The sequence below is a fragment of the Aotus nancymaae genome, unplaced genomic scaffold (assembly GCF_030222135.1).
Source record: "Aotus nancymaae isolate 86718 unplaced genomic scaffold, 86718_ANA_hifiasm-v0.15.2.pri h1tg000036l, whole genome shotgun sequence".
NCBI classification, from domain to species: domain Eukaryota; kingdom Metazoa; phylum Chordata; class Mammalia; order Primates; family Aotidae; genus Aotus; species Aotus nancymaae.
In genome coordinates, this window is record NW_026988450.1 from 15,152,827 (window position 1) to 15,177,078 (window position 24,252).

The following is a 24,252-nucleotide window of genomic DNA, read 5'->3' on the forward strand; positions in this document are numbered from 1 at the left end:
TTGCGTGGTGCTGAAGAAACTTAGTTTCCTAGAGTTGCCATAACAAAGTACCACAAATTAAGTGGCTTAGAACAATAAAGATTTATTGTCTTATAGGGCTAGAGGCTGGAATTCTGAAATCAAAGTGTTAGCAGAGCCATGCTTCCTCTGGAATCGGTAGGGGAAACCCTTCCTTACCTTTTCCTAGCTTCTGGTGGTCTGCTGGCAATCTGTGGTGTTTCTTAGCTTGCAGCTCCAATCTCTGCCTTCATCTTCACGTGGTATTCTCCTTGTGTGCATCTGTCTTCAGCCAGCCATCTTCTTATAAGGACACAATAATACCAGATTAAGGGCTCACCCTACTAGAGTATAACCTCATCTTAATTCATTATACCTACAATAACTCTATTTCCAATAAGGTCACATACTAAATTACTGGGGTTTAAGACTTCAATGTATCTGCTTTAGGTAAACACAGTTCAACCAATAACAAAACTAAACCTTAAAATAGATCTGTGTATGTTGCAAAGTCAAATAGTAATCACAGAATGCATTTAACTCTACAGGCTGGTTGATTCTTTGGTCAAAATGTTTTAATTTCTCTGGATGTCTCTGAAAGAATAAATATTCCACAATTTCCATAATCGTGAACCTCTCCAAACTGAAATTAGAAGTTGATCTAGGTAGAAAATACTTCTAAGCAGCAGGAAATAACTTTGGGGTTCTCACGTGTCCCAGAAAATGTTATTTATGAAATTGTTGACTACAATGCTATGTTGAGCCAAGTCTAAATCTTGTATTTTATGGGCTGCTTGATAAGGCCACGTTTTTGACATGATCGAATGGGAAATCCTTGAGTGCGATGGAAGGGTAGTTTTGTTTAGTCCTTTCCATCTATAGTTGGAGTTGAATTAGTATTTATTTTCACAAAATTTACTTTATTAATTTGGAGTGTTCTGACTTTGATTTGCATTCAACCAGAGATCTTTTGTAGTATCTTTCTTGTAAATATAAATACTACAATCAAGACGTCATTGAAAAGTAGTTCAACTACCAAGTAACCGAACAAGAAGAAATGAGACTTATTACAGACATTTTTTGTGAATAGAAAGTTTTTTTTAATTTTGAAAGAAAAGCATTAGATTGCTGTTTTCTTCTCCAGAGCTAAAGAGGAATGTAACAGAAAGTTCACCGAGTGTTAATTTAATGTGCTATCTTATTGAACATTTCCATGTAAAAGAGGCTACAAGTCTGGAAAAAAAATCAAAACATGTGCGATAGACTATTCCCTGCCTGACACTCAGTGGCAACTGCGGAGAACTGCAGCTCTTGACCTGTGGGAGTTCTGTGGAAAAACCACATGAAGTAAAAACACATCTTTGGAGCTGATTGTTCTTCATATTCATATAAGCCTTCACATTAAAAAAAAAAAAAAAAAAAAACCCTGAATGAAGCATCAAGAACTGGCCTTAGAAAGTTGAAAGGTGGCTTGTGGCATCAACTCAGGAGAGTGTCTCACAGAGACAACCAAAAGCAGGAGACCGAAAAATAAGTTTTTCTATTTGCCCTTTTAATGCCACTTCACTTTTCTCATCTGATTATTTTATGGAGAAAATAATAAGAATCATTGCAGAGCTTTGCAATAAGAAAAATATCAGAGCAAGAACTTAACAAATAAACAAGATAAGATTATTAATTGCTACTACCTTCCTGGAGACTAATTTGGCAATTGCATGAAACATTTTTTAAATTGCCTCCCTCTTCAGAAAGTTACTTCTATAAATGTATCCTGATGAAATAATTATTCATCTAGTTAAGAATTTAAGGATCTGTATGGAAAGATGTTCGCTACCTGATCATTTACTAGGAAAAATTGGGGGAAAAGGATCCAACAATAGATAAGATGATGCATTTTCTTTATCATTATAAACACTAAAATAATATTGAATATTTAATGACAGAGAAAAGTGTTCATATATTTTTTAACAAAAATTTGGTTGCAAAAAATGATCTAAACTTTGTAAGAAATATATGTGTGAAATATAATGTAATATAGGCAGAAAAAAGACTAAAGTGACATACATTAAAATATTAACAATGGTTATATCTAGGGAGTGAAAGTATAAGTTGAATTGCCATAATGAATGGCAATTGTTTTTTTTTGAGACGGAGTTTCGCTCTTGTTACCCAGGCTGGAGTGCAATGGCGCGATCTCGGCTCACCGCAACCTCCGCCTCCTGGGTTCAGGCAATTCTCCTGCCTCAGCCTGAGTAGCTGGGATTACAGGCACGCACCACCATGCCCAGCTAATTTTTTGTACTTTTAGTAGAAACGGGGTTTCACCATGTTGACTAGGATGGCCTCGATCTCTTGACCTCGTGATCCACCCGCCTCGGCCTCCCAAAGTGCTGGGATTACAGGCGTGAGCCACCGCGCCCGGCCGGCAATTGTTTTTAAAGAGGAAAAATACCCAAGAGGAATAAATACCCAATAAATACCCAAGAGGGATATCCTTGGGAATAAATACCCAAAAGGGAATAAATACCCAATAAAACTATATTTTCTTAAAACAGCAGAACTTTAAAATCGAAGAACCACTACCAAAGGGACGTGACAGTGAATGGACAGGAGAAAGTGATCACTAGATCATGAAACTACAAACGCATAGCAGTCCTGAGCTCAAATATGAAAAGAGGCAATACAGCTGAATCCCAATAAATGTGGGTTTGGAGGACCACTGAGGAAACAGAAATCATGAAACCTTCGTGATGATGCCACATTATATTCAGCCAGATTGATTGTTTAAACCACTTCTCCCATTTGGTCTTTAACTGGAACTCCCAACAGGTGGCAGGCCCGCTTGGGAGTCCTATCTCTGTGTGACCTGGCACATGTTTCTTAGTATTCTGAAATGTGCTAACCAAATCTGAAATATAGGAAACAACCATAATTTCTCTTTCTATCTCATAGGGTTATGATGAAGATCATAAAGGCTAGTAAATGTGAACAATGAATTAGAAAATTTAAATTACTTTGCAAATGGAGAACAATAATGCAGCTTTCTAAGTTTCACTGTCTTACCTTAGTGCAGATGATCAAATTAGGAAAATCCAGGGGAATGCTTGTATAATTGGCACACTGCACAGACATGTCTGAATGAGAGAGACCTAAGTAACAATGCCTCACTGAAGCAGAATGTGTGTGTGTGTGTGTGTGTGTGTGTGTGTGTGTTTTCAGACAGAGTCTTGCTCTGTCGCCCAGTGGTGCAATCTTAGCTCACTGCAACTTTCGCCTCCTGGGTTCAAGCAATTCTCCTGCCTCAGTCTCCCGAGTAGCTGGAATTGCAGGTGCATGCCACTTCACTAAGCTAATTTTTTTATATTTTTAGTAGAGACAGGATTTTATCATGTTGGCCAGGCTGGTCTCAAACTCCCGACATCAAGTGATCCGCTCACCTCGTCCTCCCAAAGTGCTGGGATTACTGGCCTGAGCCACTGTGCCCAGCCCTGGAGCAGAATATTACATGAGATTTCCCTCCCTCTTTTTTTCAGTTGAGGCTGCGAAGGCCAAAAGTGAGCTATCTTGCTCCTCAATCTAGGCACAGATCCTAAGCCATATGTGCAGAGCTTTTCAATTATTATGCAACCTTTAGCCCCTCACCAACCTCCAGGCTAGGAAAAGCCAAGATTCAGTGACAGAAGGCTGAAAGTAAACTTATTTGAAAAAGGTAATGGGAGGGCAATGGTTTCTCACAACTTTAAACCAAGTGTGTGTGCATGTGTACATTTGGGGGTAGGGGAAGACGGGAAATGTGGCTTTCAAAAGAACCCTCAGAGAGCATATTACAGATCCCCTGGAGGCGGGTACCTGATTCTTACCTGGGAATGTCTGCATTTAGTGGCTGTCTGGAGCTATTCCTGATGGCGGAACAAGGAGAGAGGAGCTTCAGAGTTTAGCGTGGAAAAGCACCAAGTATTTCCCATGCATCAGAATAAGCATAAGGGAAGGTAGGTCTCACCTGAATTTCAGACTCACATCCCAGTTGCAACTAGACCATTCCCACCAGGGAGCACCCAGTTTCCTCAAATTAAGAGCCTCAGCATCTTTACTGTGGACTTCTGCCATAAGCTTCCAACTGATCTTTCTTTCTATTTTGGGCCCATCTTATTTGTTCTATATATTACTGAAAATTACAATTGTTCCCCAAAGAGCAGAACTCTGTGTGAGAAAATGTATGACTTATGACTCCAAATATTAATGATTTTAGAATGAACCAATGATATCGACTCTCCACATCATAGCATGTCTTTCTCACTGAGCGTTATTGAGGCTTGACACTGCAGCTACCTCAAGTAAATCTCAGCAGTGGCCTGGGCATGCTTCCCAACGGCAACTTTATTGATTTATTAGCTGGACATTTGTGTTATCATTCTAGGCATTACCTTTGAAAGTACAATGTGAATTACTGACTTATGCATCTAACTTCAATTAATACTTTCACCAGTCCCTTTGAAAAATACAAGAACCTTACCAGAGTTTAACTTTAGTTTTCCACTTTTTGTATTATATTTGTCATACATTTTATCTCAATATCTATCTATCTATCTGGAACTCCACAAGACATTACTATTGTTTTAAACAATCAATATTCATTTGTATTTGTCTACACATTTACGTTCTTCAGTATTCTTCATTCCTTTGTGCACATTCTTTTTTTCCTATATGTAATTACATTCCTCCCACTTGAAAATTTTGTGTAAATATTTTTTCTAGTACTAATCTGCTGGCAACTGATTCTCTGTTTTTATTTGTCTGAAAATCATTATTTCAGTTTTATTTATTAAAGATTTTTTTTGTGTGTAGGTATTACATTATCTCCTAATTTCTACCATTTCTATAGAAAAGTCAACTCTGTTCATGCTTATAATCCCAGCACTTCGGGAGGCCGAGGTGGGTAGATCACAAGGTCAAGAGATCGAGACCATCCTGGTCAACATGGTGAAACCCCGTCTCTACTAAAAATGCAAAAATTAGCTGGGCGTGGTGGCGTTCGCCTGTAGTCCCAGCTACTCGGGAGGCTGAGGCAGGAGAATTGCCTGAACCCAGGAGGCGGAGGTTGCGAGGAGGCGGAGGTTGCGGTGAGCCGAGATGGCGCCATTGCACTCCAGCCTGGGTAACAAGAGTGAAACTCCATCTCAAAAAAAAAAAAAGAAAGAAAAGAAAAGTCAACGCTTAAATTTTTTGTTGCTACTTTGAAAATAATGCATTTTTTTTTCCTCTGGCTGCTTTTAAGACTTTCTGTCTCCAGGTTTTTTGCAGTTTGACTCTGATGTAATCAGGTGTGGTTTTCTTTGTATTTCTTTGAATATTACTTCTGGAAATCCAATAATATGTATATTAGCCTTTTTGCCATATCACATATGTATCTAATGCTTTTTACTGAGTTTTCTATCCTTGTTTTCTTTGTAATGACCTAACTTTCAGTTTTTTAATCCTTGGTTCTTCTACATTTAATTGTATGATTAGATTTATTATTGGATTCTTCATTTCAGTTATTACATATTTTAATTCAAGAATTTCAATTTGACTTTTTAAAATAGGTTCCATGTTTCTTCTGTCTTTTTAAAATAGGTTTTAATTCTCCATCTTCTCTTCTATTTTCTTGGCCATACTAATTATAGTTATTTTCATTTCTATGTGATAACTCTAATATCTGAATCACCCACAGGACTGTTTCTGTTGTTTGTCTTTTTATATACAGTCAGTTGGTCTTTTTTTTTTTATTTGCATGACAGTTTTTTATTAAATGCCTTCATTTTATATGAATGATTGTAGGGGCATGGAATGATGCCCTGTTCCTCCAAAGAGGGTTGAGTTTTCTTTGGCAGGTCTATAAAGTATCAGCAAATCACCTTGATCCTGTCAAGGGTTGTTTTCGGCTTTATTGGGGTCTAGTCTATTTCAATTTTGCCCTTATTTCTATGGCACAGCCCCTTTGGGATCTCTAATGAAAGCCTGGTATGTTTGCCAGAGCCAACCCGCCATGGCAGGAATTGGACTTCAGCCTCTGGCTCTCTAGCATTACACAGCTATGGAAATATCTACTAAGCAATTTAGGTTTTCAGTTGCTGCTTTTGCTGGGTTGCTTGGAATTCATCCCTCCATGGTGTAAGGGGGAAATTGTGAGCATGATTTTTTTTAAGCTCAATTCTCTATGGTTTTCTACCATCAAAGATTTTGCCCCTTTAGTCCTATTTGCTTTAGAAATTCTAAATTGGGACCTCTGCTGCACAGCCCAATGGAACTGCTGCTTTCTGCTGAAACTAGAAAATGCTTTCAGGAAAAAATAAACCTTGGAGTGAATGCAATGCTTACCTCAGTTGCTTCCCTCCTCTCGGGAATCATAGCCCCACATCCTTTTCTGTGTTGGTTATTCCCAGATACCTTCAAATACTTGCTTTATTTATCTTCTCAGGCCTTTATAATTATTTCCAGTGGGAAGATTAGACCAATATAGCCACTCAGTTATGGCTAGAAGCAAATGTCCCGAAGCAGAGGCACATTAAAACAGAAAAAGGAAGTCTGCCAGGAGGCTTGAAGAGGTAGAGGGAAGAAATAAATTACAAGCTGGCAGGGAGGCTTCTTAGGTCACAGCCACAGACACCAGTGTCCAGAGCATCCTAATACTAGCTCAGCATAAGAGGTGAAGTCAAAAGATTGGAAACTGATTGTTAATATATACATTGAAGATGTCCTTAAAGAGAACAAGCCAGATCAAAAACAGAAAAGGACTTGCAAGAGGTAGGGTATAGGGAAGGAGATGAGTGGAAAGTGCACTACATCCTTCTGCGGAAGGATCAAGGTTGACGAAAGCTTGCCAGGAAGAAGACAGGGTATCATCAAAAAGAGCAAGAAATGTGTTCTCAATATTAGCATTGCAGAGTGCACCTTAGTCAAATCCTATATAGTTGCAAGTAACAAAAACAAATCTCTCTTTTAAGCCAAAACCTGGTACTATTTGAAGGATGTGAGAGAGTGGGACCAAGAACTTGAATGCTGAAGAAGCCCAAGCAGTGTGTGTGTGTGTGTGTGTGTGTGTGTGTGTGTGAGAGAGAGAGAGAGAGAGAGAGAGAGAGAGAGAAAGAGTGTATGTGTGTTTGCTTACATATTTACATAGCCTTACTTCTGAGTGACTTTCAGAGACTGTTGATAAGTGTATCTTAGTCCCAGTTTCAAATTTCTTGGAGATCAACTTTGAGTAGCCCTCTTCCTCCTGGTTCTTTTTCTAGCCCAATTAGTCTTGACTGACAAGCCTACTCCCAGGAGGCATAAATGATACAGTGCTATGAAATCATTGTGGGCTGGGAAAAGAATAAACTATGTCAAGTTTTGGGAGTCCAAATGAATGCACCCTCTTCACTATAGAAGATGATTTATAATAAAAGAGGAGATATCCATATATGTAAAGAGATTTTAGGATGTACCAGAATCCATGCCAAATCAATAGCAAACAAACTAAGGCTATTCTGAGCAAATCAGTGTGACATCTAATCCGAAAAATGTTGAGTTACCTTATTTCTTTTTCTTTTTTTTACTTTTTTTTTTTTTTTTGAGACAGAGTCTCCCTCTATTGCCCAGGCTGGAGTGCAGTGGTGCAATCTTGGTTCACTGCAACCTCCACCTCCTGGGTTCAAACAATTCTCCTGCTTCAGCCTCCTAAGTAGCTGGGACTACAGGCGTGCACTGCCATGACTAGCTAGTTTTTTTGTTTGTTTGTTTTTGTATTTTTAGTAGAGACAGGGTTTCACCATATTGGCCAGGCTGGTCTCAAACTCCTTACCTCATGATCCTCCTGCCTCAGCCTTTCAAAGTGCTGCGATTACAGGCATGAGCCACAACACCTGGCCCAGTTACCTTATTTCTGATAAAAGAAAGGAAAAATTTATTCCTAAAGTAAGATTCAGCCAGGTGTGGTGGTTCATGCCTGTAATCCCAGCAACTGGGAGGCTAAGGCAGGAGGGTGCTTAAGCCCAGGAGTCTGAGAACAGCTGAGGCAACATAGCAAGATTCTGTCTCTAAAAAAGAAAAGTTTTAAAAATTAGACAGGCATAATGGCATGTTCCTGTAGTTCCAGCTACTTGGGCGGCTGAGTGGTAGGATCACTTGAGCCGGGGGATGGAGGTTATAGTGAACCATGATTGTGCCACTGCACTCCAGCCTCGGTGACAGAGTGAAACCCTGTCTCAAATAAATAAATAAACAAATAAATTTAATTTAATAATTAAATAAAGCTTCACAGCAGAGATTTCCAAAATCCAAAAGAGAGTGATATATAAGAAAGTCAGCAAGGGGGGAGCTTTTGCTTTTGCCACCTTCCACAAATCCTGTCACCTGGAGGTATGGATGCCTTTAACCTTAAACAGCACCAGCAATCTTACGAGACTAAGGTAGACATACCAGGAGTGATATTTGGAAATACTTTTCTATGTTACTTTAGGATCCATTGTGCCTGGAGGAAACACTTGCAACCTATATGATACGCTTTGGCTGTGTTCCCACCCAAATCTCATCTTGAATTGTAATCCCCATAATCCCCACCTGTTGTGAAATGTACCCGGGGGAAGTGATTGGACCATGGGGGCAGTTTCCCCCATGCTGTTCTTGTGATAGTGAGTGAGTTCTCACTAGATCTGATGGTTTTACAAGCGTCTGGCATTTCCCCTGCTGGCACTCACTCTGTCTCCCATCGTCTTGTGAAGAAGGTGTTTGCTTCTGCTTTACCTTCTGCCATGATTAAGCTTCCTGAGGCCTCCCCAACCATACTGAACCGTTAGTCAATTTAACCTCTTTTCTTTATAAATCACCCAGTCTTGTTTATTTCTTTACAGCAGTGTGAGAACAGACTAATAAACTATATGTTCATTTCATTCAGTCATTCAGTCAACAGTTACTGATAAGCAACTAAGTACCAGACTCTTCAGTAGCTGCTAAGGATAAAGTAGGAAGATACAGTGCCTGTCCTCAAAAAATTTGCCATGTAGCTGGGAAGTCATAGGGTCCCTGTGTACAGATTTTCTTCCCAACCCTGGTGTATTAGTCTTTTCTCATGCTACTTATAAAGACATACTTGAGACTGAGTAATTTATAAAGGAAACATTTGATTGACTCACAGTTCCATGTGGCTAAGGAGGCTTCACAATCATGGCAGAAGGCGAATGAGGAGTAAAGTCACAACCTACATGGCATGGTGGCAGGCAAGACAACATGTGCAAGCAAACTCCCTTTTATAAAACCATGAGATTTCATGAGACTTATTCACTATCACAAGTGCAGCATGGGAAAGACCCACCCCCATGATTCAATTACCTCCCACTGGGTCCTTCCCATGATACATGGGAATTATGGGAGCTACAATTCAAGATGAGATCTGGGTGTGGACACAGCCAGACCATATCACCTGGCCACTTCGTCTAGTGTATTCCCTAGGATTTCTGCCTCTGTTCCTGACAAATGTATCAGTACCTGCATTGGGACTAGAATCTGATTCTTAGAAAATTCCAGCCTTTCCCCACACCCATCCCCTAGCAAACGGGATGATAATAACAGTAACTAGCCAAAACTTATATTGCACATACTGTGTGCCAAGCATTGTTATATCTGTTTTGCATATATAAATACATTTAATTTTTACAACCACCTTATGAGACAAATGCTATTATTATCTTCAATTTAAACCACGAAGAACATTATTCCTTACTGAAGAAAAGAAGTGGCAGGTACTGCCTAGAGCCATGTGGATATTTTCCCAAGGCATGTTCCTACTTTCAAGAAATGCTTATAACTGGGCTGAGTGCAGTGGCTTACGCCTACAATCCCAGCACTCTGGGAGGCCGAGGCAGGCAGATCACGAAGTCAGGAGATGGAGACCATCCTGACCAAGACGGTGAAACCTCGTCTCTACTAAAATTAGCTGGACATGGTGGCAAGCACCTGTATTCCCAGCTACTCAGGAGGCTGAGGAAAGAGAATCACTTCAACCCAGGAGGCAGAGGTTGTTGCAGTGAGCCAAGATTGTGCCACTCCACTCCAGCCTGGCTGACAGAGCGAGACTCCATCTCAAAAAAAAAAAAAAAAAAAAAAAGAAAAGAAATGTTTATAATTTTTTCCCCACCCATGAGGCACCATGATTTGTTGGCAACACTGATTCTTATCACTAGCCACCTTCTACAGTTGAATTGGTATCCCTAAAAATGCTTGGGCTGTCAATGATTCACCAAAATCCAAAGGAAAATAATCCTAACTATGTTTATGTAACTGCAGGAAATTCAGACTCTTCTGTGAGATACAAGAATTCTTAAGGATAGCTCATTTCAAATACTAACTGTCAGTTATTGCCCTGTGCTCTGGACTGTGGCTGTATTTTCTTTCCTGATGTCTTCTAACTTTCTCACTTAACCACACATTCAGATCCTAAATAGTTAATACAACTTTGCTTAGTATTTTGACAACAAAAAGGAAATGGATACATAAGAAAGGAAAGCCTAAAGCTTGGTGTCAGGTATCATTTCTCCATTGTCTATTGTTCATGCCCTTTCAGATGAAGTCCTTTCCTGCCCTTAAACTCAGCCAGTTGCTATATAGTTGAGATCCTTCTCCTCGTATCTTAAGACTTCTTCTCAGGACCTCTCTTCTCTGAATCCCCGGACAAGACCAACTGTGTCTAGGATTTGCCAAAAGAAATCAGTTCAAGTAAATAATCTCTTATGACAGTTCTCCTCACCACAATTAAGATCCTATTTATGTAGAGGATCTTATCTGCCAACTGTCCCAAATTTCAAAATAAAATTTTGTTTTACTTTGTAACAGCCAAATGGCTCATGGCTGTACTTTTCCCAAAGCAAAGCCCTGTCTATATCCAACAAGGATTAAGAATACTACCTTTTGCAACAATGAGAAATGGCACGAGTGTTGAAACTACAGTTTGTTTTTTTAAAGCCCTCTATGGGCCCATGATAATTTCTTCAGGGATGAGGATTCCAGAGCAAATTATTTCACTGTTTTTCACCTCTACCTTCCCCAGGATCTCTGCAAGAGGAAAAGTTTTTCCACCTGCAACTACCTCTTACAGTAGGTAGGAGACTTGGTAAAGGATATATTTCTTTCTTCCAAAGCATATTCCAGGCCAAGGATACTTTTTTCTTTGTTAATTTTGTGGAGCTTTTTGTTTCTAGAGAAAAGGTTTCACTGTCACCCAGGCTGGAGTCCAGCAGGGCAATCATAGACCACTGGAGCCTAAAATTATTTGGCTCAAGGGATCCACTTCAGCCTCCTGACTGCCTGGGACTACACTTGGATAATTTATTTTTATTTTCTGTAGAGTCGGGGTCCCACTATTTTGTCCAAGCTGGTCTCCTGCCTTCAAGCCATTCTCCTGCCTTGACCTCTCCAAGTTCTGGGATTTCAGGCATGAGTCAATGTGGCCAGCCTAATTTTGTAATTTTTAGGAGGCATTTATGTTTCATTTTGGGCAATATGAGGGACTAGGTAGGAAGAGTTACATGTGTGCACAGCACATCTGGAAATGCTGGATAACATTGTGCATGTACAAGACAATTAGGCATTTGCTTTAACATCAGAAAAGATGATAAAATCAGAATACCATAGGAATAGGTAAAGGTTGAAACTGATGCTTGCTCTGGAGATGTTTGCTGATTTCTGGCAGCTGAAGGTTGACTCTTCATTAAGCAAGTGTGTGGGAAATGGAAGATAAAGCCTAATTATATGGTTTGGCTGTGTCCCCACCCAAATCTCATCTTGAATTACAGCTCCCATAATCGCCATATGTCATGGAAGAAACCAAGTGGGAGGTGACTGAATTATTGGGGAAGATCTTTTACATCTGTTCTTGTGATAGTGAATATGCCTCATGAGATCTGATGGTTTTATAAAGGGGAGTTCCCCTGCACAGGCTATCTTGCCTGCCACTGTGTAAGATGTGACTTTGCTCCTCATTCACCTTCCGTCAGTGACTGTGGGCCATGTGGAACTGTGAGTGCATTAAACCTCTTTTGCTTTATTAATTACCCAATCTCAAATATGTCTTTATTAGCAGTGTGAGAACCGGCTAACATACCTAACAACTAAATGACTATATTAAAGACCCTCTCATGAACTAGGGAAATAAACCTCTCCAGAGAGACAGTGGAAATGAAATGCACATTTGTGTCCACATTTCCTGTTTAACATGTAACAGGGGGCCAAACAGGGTGGCTCATGCCTGTAATCCCAGCACTTTGGGAGGTCGAGGCAAGCAGATTACTTGAGATCAGGAGTTCAAGACCATCCTGGCCAACATAGTGCAACCTCATCTCTACTAAAAATACAAAAATTAGACTGGCATGGTGGCACATTCCTATAGTCCCAGCTAGTCAGGAAGCTTAAGCATGAGAATCGCTTGAACCCATGAGGCGGAGGTTGCAGTGAACTGAGATCATGCCACTGCACTCCATCCTGGGCAACAGAGTAAGACTCTGTCAAAAAAAACAAACAAACAAAAAGACATAACAGGGAAAAACTTTTACCTGAAAATTTCTAACTGCTAGATCTTATACACTAAGGTTTAAGCAAAAATTAAACACTTTTTAATTATCAAAACACCAAGTTAAAAAGTTAACATAAAGTGTTCCACTTTAATATTTCCTCCAGAAGCTTGATAAAAGCAAATTTTTAAAAATCTCATTGAAAGAATGTATTATGAATTCAGCCTTCAAAAAAATCCTAAAGATAAATTTTCAAGGAACAATATCATAAAGAGAAATCAGTAAGTATATGAATGAAGAAAGTACCCGTGAATGTAAGTTAGTACAAACAGCAAATTATAGGATCAAACTGGCAAAAATTGCAAATATCAAAATCATCATATTGTATTTTAATGTTCATAATATATAATTATTTAGTATTTTATGTGTAACAACAAGATACAGATATAGAAAATATGAAATAATGGTAGAGAAGCATGTAGGGTAGAATGAAAAAGTATAATTTATGATTAATCATAATAGTATGGCAAAAGAGAGACATTGGTTGAAATTTTTTCCAGGATTGAAAAAGGGTACCACTCCTCTGATTCAGAAAGCAAACAAATCTCAAGCAGAGTAAATAGTACAAAATCTACACAAAAATACATGGTAGTCATACTGCAAAACACCTAAGAGAAAGAAAGAAGATCTTAAAGCAGCCCAAGAGAAAAAATGGACTACCTCTCAATTATCAAAAATTAGACTTTTGATGACTTTTCAGTAACAAGAGAATTAAAGTCGGAAGACAGTGGAATAATTTTTTTAAAGCACCAAGAAAAAAAAAATGAAACTAGCAACCTAGAATTCTATACCCAGTGAAACTATCCATATAAATATGAGAAGGGGGTTGTTCTCAGAGAATAAAAACTGAGCATGTTAACTACTTCACTAAAAGAACATCTTCAGTAGATATTTCAAGAAGTAAACTTATCCTAAAAGAATATCTAAGATGTAAAAGTAAAGTGAGTGCATAAAAGAGAAAATAGGTGGTAAATCTAAACAAATATAAACTGTTTAAAATAACAACACCTAAATTGTGAGGTAATATCAAATCAACTTGTATCTAAAATCCTTCATATAGATAGCATTTGGGGGGAGTGGTAATTGGAATTATTCGAAATTTTTTACAGTTTTAGAAGTGACATAAATATATCTGTTAACTTTAAGTTAAATAAGATTGTTTATAATTTTAGGTAATACTAAAAGAATATTTATTGGGCATCCACTATGAATCAGAACTTGAAAGTAATAGATTATTTGGGAAGAACAAACACAAGCCCAGTCTTTTAATAATTCAGAATAGTGCCTATCCCTTGAGGCTTTTAAAAATATATTTAGCAATAAAATTCTAAAAGCATCATTGGCCTCCTCTACCTTTCTCCTTCCTCTGCTTTCCTAATTACTCACAGCACAAGTTCCCCACCCACGCACCACTGCCAAAAACTGCAGGCTAAGCTAAGCTATTTTGACTGAGACAAAAAGAGTTTCAGCAGCTTGTGCCTCCTGTCTGGTAGAGGCTTGATCCTGTACTGCTGGGTTCCTGCATTGCCCCAACACACTCTTCCTGTAAATTCAACCCCATGCTCGAGGCACCTCTGTTGCTCCATGAGCACAGCTCTTCCTCTCTAGTCCAGAGCCCCACTCCTGCATTCTTAATATGTTACTTTTTCTAAAATTTCAACCTCTCTTTTTGTACTACTTATGATAGTTGTTCTTACCAAAGTGGATTAAAGGAGATGAACTGTCCCAGGTATTTATCCTCAGATAAATTAATATGCTATTTGGGTTTCTTTACATTGCAAGAGACAGGAATCTAGTTTGAAGTATCATTAAAATGGGAGGATTTACTGGAAAAAATAAACCTGGAAGAGAGAATAGACAGCTCTAATGAACCTCGAGTGTCAGGAAACAGGAGCTCCAGTGCCAAGGAGATTCTTCTTCTCTACTTACATACAAGCACATGCACACCTCTGTTTTTCCATGTGTCACCTCTGCCCCTCTCTTCCTATAAAACAGCTGCTTGCTTTTACACAACAGTGACCACAGTCACCATTAGCTTCCAGGCTTATTTTTTTCCAGATTCACTCACCTTCACTACCCAAGAGGTACTATCATTGTTCCCTTAGTTTCAAATGGAAAAAAATACAGGAAAATATTCTTGCCCATTCAAAGAGTAGGAATCTGTAAAAGACTTGAGTTCCCACCCAAATTGCCTGGTTAAGAGGAGCATTTCCCTGAAGAAAACGGCAGAGGTAAGGAGGGGATGGGTTCAAGGCAAATAAAACAGTAGTGATATGGTTCGTCTCTGTATCCCCACCTAAATCTCTTCCTGTAGTTCATATGATTTTCATGTGTTGTATGAGGGACCCAGTGGGAGATAATCGAATCATGAGGGTGGGTGTTTCCCATGCTGTTCTCGTGATAAGTGAATACATCTCATGAGAGCTGATGTCTTTAAAAATGGGAGTTTTCCTGCACAAGCTCTCTCTTTGCTTGCTGCCATTCATTTAAGACATGACTTGCTCCTCCTTGTTTTCCACCATGATTGTGAGGCCTCCCCAACTGTGTAAAACTGTAAGTTCATTAAACCACTTTCCTTTGAAAATCACCCAGTTTCAGGTATGTCTTTATCAGCAGCATGAAAACAGACTAACACAAATAGATACTCATTTTGATATTCTGTAGATATTTGGAAGGAGGTACCAGTCATTATCCATAAGCAGAGTCTTTCCCATACTCCAGCCTGGCAGCCTTGAACCTGGTCCTGTTGTTATGGACAAATTTCTTGCCCATTCATCTAATTCCTGAGTACAAACTGCCTGCTGGATTTCTCACTACTATATTCATCCCCTCCCATGGAGAGTGCAGGTCCTAACTATGGTCTGGCTTAAAAATAGACATTCAATATCTCTACCTGACCCCTTGCCTACTTCTTCAGAGCCAGTGCAGTTCCTTGTTATTTTAGTACTTGTTCCTTTCAGGTGTGTAGTGTGTGGGGTGTGTGTGTGTGTGTGTCTATCTCCTGCCAGATTCGGCTTCAGCTTCAGCTTCACTCATGTGGTGTTACTGTAAATGCAGTGTTATTTCTTATAGCTGGGTCACCAGATCATCAAATTAAAGGTTGGCATGTTTTTCTTCAGTGGCAGTACTCATAGCTACCACTTATTGGGTTACTGCTATATGGCACATGTTATTAGTCTGTTTTGTGTTGCTAATAAGGAATGTCTGAGACTGAGAAGAAATCTCAGGTATTTATACCTGAGATTTATAAAGAAAAGTGGTTTACTGGCTCACAGTTCTTCAGTCTGCACAAGCATGACACCAGCATCTGCTCAGCTTCTAGTGAGGTCTTAAGAAACTTAAATTTATGGTGGATGGCAAGGTGGGAGCAAGCATGTCACAGGATGAGAGAGGAAGCAAGAGAGAGATGTTAAGATCTTTTAAACAACCAGCTCTTGTGTGAACTAATAGAGTGAAACCTCACTCATTACCATGGGGATGGCACCAAGCCATTCATGAGGAGTCTGCCCCCATGAGTCCATAACCCAAATGCCTCCTACCAGGCCCACGTCCAACATAGGGGATCCCATTTAAACATGGCATTTGGATGGGACAAAGATTGAAACTATATCAGCAGGTGTCTTAGATGAGTTCCCCAGAAGAAGACCCAAGACAAGGATGTGGGAACATATGACTGGTTTGGGAGGTGATTCCAGGTGAGTAGGAAGTGAGTAGGAAGAGAAAGAAAGGGGACTGATACCGGATGTGTTAATGGGCAGGATACTGATATGAAACTAGAGTTTGGTCCCACTGGGACCTCTGTGAGATGGTATGGAGCACATTTCAGTGTTTATCCATTCCCATAGCCAAGGAGGTCAGATATTTATTCTCCAAATTCTGTTCACTACTGGCTGAATGCTGTCCCAAGGGTTCTAACCTCACAGCCCATGGCAATTCTGGCCTGCTCTCTGTGTCCAGAAAAGGAATAGTCACAAATACTTGCAGTGGGAGGCTGTTGGCATGTGTCATTTGCAGGAACATGAGTATAAATGGAATACAAGTCAGCTGAAGGAAGCATCCACTACATCAGGTATTAAGCATGTGTTGCCTCTATTTCATCATGAGGGTCTGAGAGGATAAGCTGTGAACCCAAGAGTCATATAGCAAGTAACTGTTAGAGCCAAAGTTGAATTCAGAACTACCTCTGAAATACATAATTTTTTTTTTTTTTGGCCATACCTCCTTCCCCACTCAAAAGAAATATGCTGGAAGAATAAATCCCTTGTGGTTTTTGGTGTGGGCTAAAGAAAATCTAGGAGAGGAAATGATGACAGCAGCAGAGAGGGAAGAATATTACCATACTGCAGAGCCTGAAGGTGGAAAAGAAAAAACTTCCTGTTCCTGAGTGGAGCTGGCACTAAGTCTGTGGGTTGTTGGAATAAATGAACAAATGAATAATGGTTACTTCAAGTTTGGATAAATACTGGCAGCACTAAAGGGAATCAAATAAAATAACATTTCTATATTATTTAATTCATTTGGCAAGAACAACCAAAGAGATTAAGTTTTAAAAAATAATAAAATTTTTAAATTAATTATAAAACAGAAGTAAAAATATAGAGAATGTGATATGGTTTGGCTGTATCCCCGCCAAAATTTCATTTTGAATTGTAGCTCCCATAATCCCCATGTGTCGTGGGGGGAACTTGGTAGGAGGTAACTGAATTATGGGGACAGGTTTTCCCTGGCTGTTCTCATGGTAGTGAATAAGTCTCATGGGATATGATGGTTTTATAAAGGGCAGTTCCCCTGCTCAAGCTCTCAAGCTCTCTTGTCTGCCACCGTGTAAGATGTGCCTTTGCTCTTCATTTGTCTTCCGCCATGATTATGAGGCCTCCCCACCCATATGGAGCTGCGAGTCCATTAAACCTCTTTTTCTTGATAACCTACCCAGTCTTGAGTATTTCTTCATAGCAGTATGAAAATGGACTAATATAGAACAGTAGAGTGAATTTCCACATACCCATTATCTACATTAAACAATGATTAACATTTTTCCATATTTACATCTGGGGAAGTAGCTTAAAGCAAGTATCAGATGTCACCACATACTTCTATAAGCATCTATAAAAATATTTTCTTATAGAAACATACTATCATCATTATAACTAATAAAACTAAGTCAGTTTTTAGTATTAGCTCATACTCAACCATATTCAAATTCCCCCAATTGTCCTACAACTCTTTCCAGTTGGTTTGTTTGAGTCAGTATCAGAAAAGGTCCACAGATTACCTTTGTTTATTATGTCTTTTAATTAAAGTTTACAACTGCCCCCCTTTCTTTTTTTATGCCATTCCCTTGTTAAGGAGATAAGATTGGTTGCCCTGAAGAATATGAATAATATCCCAAATTCTGAATATATTTTATGAATGTATTTTTACCTCTATATCATTCACAGGGACATCCACTAACCTAGGCTTGTCATTTTGGTTACTCGATATAGCCAAGGAAAACTCAGTCAGGTGTTTCTTCAGGTGTTTCTTTATAACCTCACACACCCTGTTTCTGCTGCAGACAAAAGAAGTACCATGTCTAGAAAGCTTAGAAATTATTTCACCAAAATGTAGCTGTTGTGGAAGCCCACGGGTTAGAAGCTGTCCACTTGGCAAGCCTTACTTAGGCAATCGCCAAGCTGTTGGATGGTGGAAAGAAAGCTAAGAACTGAAATAGATAGAGCTCCAAGTCAGACAAAGGTCTATTTTGTTTATACGGTGTCTCCATTCCATTGCTCAGAACCTTTTGTGCAGATTCTCAAAAGAGATGTGCACAAGGACAGAGTCATAGCTGGAGTTTTGGAGAAAAGCCTGCCTCACTGCAATACAATACTGAGATTTTTCATCTTTATTCATAGTTTGAGAAATGCCACTATTTCAGGTGCTGAGTGTTAGTGAAAATGAGATACCAAGGTGACTTGAGGAGGCACATTCAGTATCTATCTTAGATTTTTTGAGACTCAGACATGGTTGGGATTCCTCTGCTTTCAATGGGAGGTCACTAGCTACTCTTAACAACTTAGGGCATCTAAGCGAATTCAGGTCAGCCTCTCCAAATCCAAAGGAAAAGATTTTCCTACCCTACAGGCCCCACCTCAACTCCTCTAGGTATCCAGCACCCCACCGTTTCTTAGGTTTGGGTCCCCTAAGTGTTGAGAGAGGGCCTGACCACAGTCAGTGACACAGCATCTCCTGGTAAGATGCTGGATGTTAATGGTCTGAGCTTCTCACTGGACCCTGATATTTGGGAGCACTAAAAAAGTCTTTGGTTCAGACAATGGGAACTTGATTGAAAGTTCTGTGCACTTCTACACAGTAGCATCACTCTCAGGTCACAAAGGATATTTGTCAAGACTCTGGGTTGGTTAACCGGGGTGTAACTTGCAGCTCCTCCTTCTCCTGGAACTTGCCACCTCTGGAATGGCACTGCTGGGAATCGAGGCCTTGATGCTCCCAGGACCACAGACTTGCAGGCTAAAATCTAATATGGCCCTTCTTCCAAACCCAGGGAGTGTTCTTTTCAGTCTGGGAGGTGAAGTTAAAACCTTACTTTTCTCAGTGCTTCCCTAGGGCAGTGTGCCTACAGCACTTAATTCCCTTTTCCTTTCCTTCTGCTCCTCTCCTTCCTCTTTCCCAATAGACTTTCATGACCCTTTAATGATCTCTGATAGACCTAACACTATTTATTTTTCTCAAGGCAGGGGGATTAAAACTTCAAGTCCCTCTAATATAGCAAAGAAAGAAAGAAAAACATTTCATAGGAAAATAAGCTTGAATATTCATATCCAGCTACCTGTTTATATAATACTTCCTCTCCACTTTTCCTCTGATTCTTCGCCAAAGCAAATTAGAGACATAGTCTCTGCTGCAGTGGTTTGAAGAGAAGCTACTGCTGCCTTGGAAAACATAAAATCCGACGGGTCTGAAATGATTGTAAACAGCTCGTCTGAATAAGAGTTTCGCCATGGTCCTTTATTTTTTGGAAAAATTTTTAAAAATAAAAAAAACCCCATAACTTATTAACAATATCTAAATTTGGAGAAGCTACCCTTTTTTCCCATCTACCCAAAGTCACAAATTGGTGTGGCTTTGGAGTAGTTTCTTAAATTCTCTGTTGCTATTTTTCCACTTGTAAAATGAAAGACTTTGCTCTACTAATCTAAAAATTATCTCTTTGTGCTTTAAGATGATCTAATCAGCACTGCATCAAAATAGCTCTGTGCCACATTTCCTGGAGTGTATACCTCATGCCCACCCAAAGACACATACACACACAGCTCCTTACAAAAGTAAAATATAGGCTATGTTTAATTTTCATAATTGTCCTCTTTTTTTTACAGTCTGATTTGTTTTTAGAAAATTGTCAACTCTTCAAAACCCAAGGAATGATATCATAACTCTACAAGACATTAAGAGAAGTTATTGAAAGAAACTTGCTGAAAGTTAGACAAAATCCCTCCTGATCGAAGAGGCTTTGTTAACAGCATAAATTTGGGTCAAAAGCAATTATATATGAGTTTGACTCATTTCACAGCATTCTCATTGTCACATTTTATAGTTTCACTCAAATTTCTTCCATAACCCTACTAGCTTAAACAAATGCTTCTTCAAAAGACCATACTTTTATAAATCCCCAAACGCTTCAATTATGACTCCACTTAACTGAGTAGGAGAATGCTCATTTTTGTAAAATCCCCGTATTGAATCATCTCCATACCATACCAGTAGTAAGTAAGCTGGTTACTTGGTTGTTGATTTCTTTAAAACACAACAAGACTTCATTATTTGAATTACTGCCTAAACATTCATCTTAGAAATAAGCTCCACTAGGCATTATTTGTGAATGCTGAGGTCTTAAATGATTCAAATTCAGCTCCACTCATATATGCAATAATTATCACCACCAAAGAGAGCACAGTTTAGAGAAAAAGATGTTAAGCTAGTGTTCTGAAGAATTTATAAAATAAACTTTGTGTTGCTTTCTCTCACAAAGTTCACAATGAATTACTGCAGACTCTTAATGACCTTATCAATAACTTCTGTTTGAGATGGGGGATGAGTCTGGGGACAAATTATGACAATCTATAGCATGATATCCGGAAAAATACAGAAACCGTGTTTCTACTACCTCATTTTAAAGACCTCATGAAGGTCAGAAAATGCTTCAAATCATACTTTATACTTTTGTCTGAAAGAATAAAGAGATGAATAGCTCCTTTCCAACCATATTAACACTTGAGCTCCCCTGTTAAAACTAAGGAGAAGCTATACTGCATGTATTCAGTGTACAGCATGTATTTGTAAACTTTGGCTGGCTAAGTGCATTGATGGAACATAAGCCACCACAAGGAGAATGGAGCACATTAAGGTTAGAGTGCTGAGCAAGTTGTTGAAAAGGCAGAATTTATTGAGAATTTGCCGCATGCCAGTCAATATTGTAAGTGCTTTATGTACAAAAACAGTGTATCACTGTTTTTTTTTAACACCTCTTTACGTTGGTACTATTACCAGTGATAATTCCATTTTGCAGACGAGAAAACTGAGGCAAAGGGAAACCAAGTAACATCCCCTAGGCCACATTCTTAAGAGACAGACTCTAGCCCAGGCTGAACCACTGTGCTGCCTTACAGTCATGCAGTAGAGAGACAGTAGTCACTTGGGTCAGGAGGTGGCAATGCAGGTGGAGAGAAGAAAAGAGTCTGGAGATTCATTTATGTCTATTTCACCTGCCAGAGTAAAAATGCTGGAAACAATGTTAATGTCTAACATTAAGGATTTGATAGTATATCTATATAAAAGAACACAAAGTAGTTATTCAGAATCACTTTTCCAGTCATATTTAATAACAAGCACAAAAGATACCATTGATTCTTGACAAAGAATGTCATGTTAAGTAAAAAAGAAATGAACACATAAAATATACATTGTAGATAATCCCAATTTTGACAAATGTGTATGCCTGTGTGTGTGTGTGTGTGTGTGTGTGTCTGTGCATATGTGTACAACACTAAACAAGAGACTAGAAAGTCACCCACAATGGGCTAATACTGGTAAGGGTGGAAGTTGGGAGTCTACATGATTTAAGTTTTCTGTTTTATGCCTTTCTTTATTTTTTTCAATTATTTCTACAAGAGCAGGCATTGTTTTTATAATGAAAAAAATGTTTAGGAGGAATAAAACGATAACCAAACCACAGTTCAATCATGTAGACTAGAAAGACCAGCAGAGATTAGAGACACAGGCAGACAGGGGTGATGGCAATAACATGTGTGATTGCCAGCTTAGCCCTGCAGCTGTGAATTCCTGAGTGAGTTCTTCAGGCCTGGCCCAGGCACCTTAGGAAACTGGGTCTTAGAGTGACGTTCTTCAGCATCTGCACCCAGAGAACACTGCAAAGCCACACATTGACAGGACCAGAAAATATCGTAATATTGCATGTAGGCCCTACATAGGACCAAACAGCTTGTGCACTAAAAATGGGGAGTGAATGGGAAGGAAAAGAGGAAAAGGAAGGGAAGAAAAGAGGCTGGGGAAGAGCTGGCCATGCTTTCTGTCATTTATTCTTCCCCTGGATGGAGAGACTTTGTGACATTTCTGCAAAGTTGCTGTATGTGCTAGCTGCAGTCAAGACTGGCAAGATGGAGCTGGGTGCGGTGAAGCACGCCTGCAGTCCTAGCAACTTTGGAGGCTTAGGTGGGAAGATTGCTTGTGTCCAAGAGTTTACATGCCTGTGAATAGCCACAGCACTCCATCCCGGGCAACATAGTGACTAGAAAATAGTGACTCTAAATAAATTAGTTAGTGCCTCTAAATAAATGAATAATGAATAAATAAGATTGGCAAGATGAGCCAAGATCAAATATGAAGGTTCTTTGGAGCCCAAAGTTATCAAAGGTAAAAGACCCACAGTTGAGAGAAACTACTAGAGGAGGGAGGCTTGAAGGATGGATGGGATTTATATTGGGGAAGTGGGCAGAAAAGGAAGCCAGCTAGCACTGGTGCAGAGAAAAAGTTAAAAACTGAAGTTCAAGGTGGAATAATTAACTGGATTTAAAAATAAAAACTAAACAATTGAGATGGCAGTCTTTTTAGTCTGAGAAATTCTAGGCTTTATCCATTGAATCGTAGACATACCAGAACAGGGATGAAAACACCAAAACTGTCACCGTAACTCAAGGCTGTCTTCTTTAGAGGTCTTTTTTTCCCATACTTCCTCCCAAACTATCTGCCTCCTGTCTTGAGGTTGACTTCTTGGGACTGGTATCCCAGTTTAGACTCCCTTCTTTTCCAGCAGAATTAGAACTCCAGTAAGATACCAGTACTACATAAGGGAGCACATTCCTTAACTCAAGCTGTATTGAGGGCCCAGCCGTGCCCTTTACCCCAACTAGACTCTTCTGTTCAGGGAGCTGGGAAGATTGATTAAAACTTCTGTTCATCATTTCAAAAGTGTTCTGTTAAGAATATATTCATTTCTCCTAATATGAGTTAAAGCAAAATTTACTTTTCCTGGACTAATGCAATTTCTAGTACATTTGCATGCTGTTAGTTCTCCGCTTTTCTGCAGAGCATTTTATTGCCAAGCACGTTCCAATGATTTATTAGCTAGTCCTCTACTAAAGGCTGAAAAGTTGTTATTTCCTCCATGTTTATGGATGATAAAAAACAGAGCTACAGATTAGTTAAGTGTCTTTTATAAGGTCATCCCACAAGTTTGAAGGACAGAGCTGGGGTTAGAACGTGTGCTCCCTGACTCGCCCCGCCCCAAGAGGTCCACTGGGCCGCACTGCCTCTCTGCATGACAACATAACATGCCGTCAGGGGCAGATGTTGCCTGTCACCCTGACCATCCATCATGCCCATAAGAAGGTGCAATTAAAAAGAGAGATTTTAAAAAATAGCTCTTATCCAGGTGGCCAAAATCACTTTACTGAAATCAAAGCTTAGCCATCAATATCTGAGTAGTAGTCACATTTTAATCCTCACCTAGCTTCCTTCTGCTAGCCATGCAGCATGACTTTGAGCCACCTTCCACTGACATTAGTGACAGGTACTCAAAGAATGAAAAATAAGATATTTTTAATATTTGATCATTTAGAAAAGGAAACTGTGGTGAGAAGGAAAAGCCATCTGCTGAATTGTAAAAGCAAGGAATAGGGATTGGAATCTTATCCACAGCCCTAGATTTGTCAGAAGCACTTCTCAGCCCTGCATCCTCCTATCTGCCCTTTTCTTTTGTTAAAGAACCATTTATCATAGGTGATTGGGAGATGACTTTAAATGTCACTAAGAAATGCATGCCATAGGATTGATCTAGAAGAGAACAGCTACACGAGCTCCTTTGTTATAACAGTGAGGAAACTGACAAGACAAGTTAAGTAAATTACTGAGGATTAGATGAGTAGTTACTGGCAACACCAGGTCCACAGCTGAGATCCACTGCCTACCAGCCTAGGGTTCCTTCTTCTACATGCCCCAGACACAACTGGATAAACTTTATTCAATTATTGGTTCAATGAACTCTCACTAAGGGCCTGTTATAGGTCAAGAGTTTGGAACAATACAGCCTTTGCCTTCAAAACAGTCATAGTCTGAAGAAATGATGGCAATATATAATCTGATTCACAATTGTAACAATTTT